The sequence below is a fragment of the Magallana gigas genome, chromosome 1 (assembly GCF_963853765.1).
Source record: "Magallana gigas chromosome 1, xbMagGiga1.1, whole genome shotgun sequence".
Taxonomy (NCBI): domain Eukaryota; kingdom Metazoa; phylum Mollusca; class Bivalvia; order Ostreida; family Ostreidae; genus Magallana; species Magallana gigas.
Window position 1 is genome coordinate 12,012,710 of NC_088853.1, and position 2,440 is coordinate 12,015,149.

Genomic DNA, 2,440 nt, shown 5'->3' on the forward strand with positions numbered 1-2,440 from the left:
GTTATCTTATAAAAAGATAATACTGATTGTAAAAAAAAAAAAATAGCGAATCCTTACACAATGTCAATAGTTTAATAAAGGATGTTAATTAGACAAACCTGCTTTCTCACTCCTGTCTCATACATTGATAAACGAAATGCTTGTCAATATTCTGCGTGTAATATACCATAAGTGCAAGTAAACAGTGGTAATATTTGAAACCCTCATTTACCTCCCCCACCCCGTCCCAGTTGCTAATAATTTTAAGGGTGATTGTATACATTGTTACTGGCAAGACACACAATCTCATTCATCTCCTGTGCACCCCAGGTAGTTAGGTTTTCTTGCACATCTTAAAAGGCAAGTTTAATTTGAACTAGGTCTAAAAAATTTAAATGAGAAAGGAAATTCCAAGGACGGAAATTGCTCTTAAGAGTAATTTTATTATTAAAGTTAGTCGAGAAAGAAACTGTTTTCTATCAGGTTGTTTACTCAACATTAATGTACATTTGTATGCAATGCTTGGGCTATAGATAAAAAAGCACCATATGGTTTCATTATGACGCCAAATTAACTACAATTTATTATTGAACTCGATTTCAACGTGGAAATGGCTGTATTGATTTTTTTTATTTGCAGATGACATTGTACATGGGCGTAAGCTTTCAAATATTTTGAGGAACATTTGAAATAAACCTATGAGAGCATTTTTACAAATGTTTCTGAAGTTTGCATACACAATTGATGCAAGAAAAATTGACTGAATCTATTCAAGCAAATGAGGTACGAAACTAAATGATTTTACTTCGATACTACTTGTCAGTGAAATTGTAATCGTTTTAAGGGTTGCAAAGAAAAAAATAATGTAAATTCAGATGTTTAAAAAAAAAGAAATCGTTCTCAATCAACCTATTTTGTAAAACAAAACAAGACGTTTATGTAAACTAAATGTTAACCTTACTGTACAATAAAAAGCCATTATAAATGTTTCATAAGTTGGTTTATGAGGTGGAAGTCTTGAAATTTAAAACAATCAATTTGACAATGAGACTGTTTCTTGATTCACTTTTAGATGACCATAATGGCGTGTTTGCGATGGGGACGACCAACTTTTACGTACAGCATTAAAGCGTTTTTTTTTATGCTTGGAATTCTATCAAGTGTAAATTTTATGATGGTGATCATTTCAAATACATACCTCACACATTATCGACCTCCCGTTCGATGAACTTCTACTTGCAGTTTCAATCACCTCCTCGTCATTGCGGAGGTGAACATTCTGTATTCCTTTTAATGGCTGTACCTAGTAGAGCAGGTAATTTCAGAGAGAGGATGGCTATCAGGAATTCATGGGGTAGTGTTGTTAAACAGGATACTTCTTTACGATTGATTTTCTTTGTCGGAAAAGAAGTTGACGAACTCGACCAAAATATAAAGGAAACGTTTGCCATGGAGAAAGAAAAATACATGGACATTGTTGAACTAAATATCAAGGAAAAATATAAATATCTAGTAATAAAGATAACTGCCTTGTTACAATGGGTTTACGTCCATTGTACCAACGCCGAATATATTCTTAAAGTAGACGACGATGTGTTTTTAAATTCTTATCTTCTAATAAATTATCTTAAAAAAATTAATCCAGTTAATTCGATTATTGGATGTAAAATAACAAACGCCAGCGTGATCAGAAATAAGCTTTCAAAATATTTCATCTCAAAAGAGGAATACAAACCAGATTATTTCCCTGATTACTTTGGCGGCCCAGCATATGTCATATCCGGTGATATCTTCGGCAAGCTTTACCTGGCAACGAGCGAAGTGCCATCCATATTTATTGAGGATGTGTACATAACTGGAATGTGTAGGAAATATATAAATGCTCACGCAGTTGGACATCCGGGCTTTAGCTGCATTACCAGATTTAAAGAACCGTGTGGGGGACACTTCAGGAACTTAATAACAGGGCATCCTTATTCAGCGGGGGAAATAGAACGCATGTGGATGCAATTAAATGATAATATCACATGCTGAAGTAGAATATCCTAAAAGTAGTAAGATAATGTTACAAGCATGTGATGACATTGAATTTTGATCTGTAAATATCGATAGATTTGTTTGATTGAATATAGAATGTCAAAATATTGTATTATTTTCTACATAATTCCTTTTAAGCCATAAAATACGGGAAAAGATTCATCAAGTCAATTGTGACATCATAATGGTTCAAGCACCAGAAAGACAGTCTGGAATCATTAACTAGATCTTGACCTTAAAGTTGTTGTTTTTTTTAAGTCCATGAGGCATAATTCTGATGAAATACTATTAATTTACCCTAAATTGAACTAAAGTTTGATAGTGTTATGATAAATCACTATATAACAAATTCCCTTATTTTATGTGCAATATTTGGAATAGAGATATGAGCAAACTGTTGATTGACGAATCAACAGAGAGATGG

The 2,440-nt window shown here is 33.0% G+C and overlaps 1 long non-coding RNA gene across 1 annotated transcript; it reads left to right on the top strand.

Annotated features, from left to right (window-relative positions):
- Window positions 1-624: 624 nt before the first annotated feature.
- LOC136273131 (uncharacterized) lies at window positions 625-1,409 on the top strand. The gene is made up of 2 exons (XR_010711326.1): window positions 625-762; window positions 1,052-1,409. It is a non-coding gene; the product is annotated as an uncharacterized lncRNA (long non-coding RNA).
- Window positions 1,410-2,440: the final 1,031 nt, after the last annotated feature.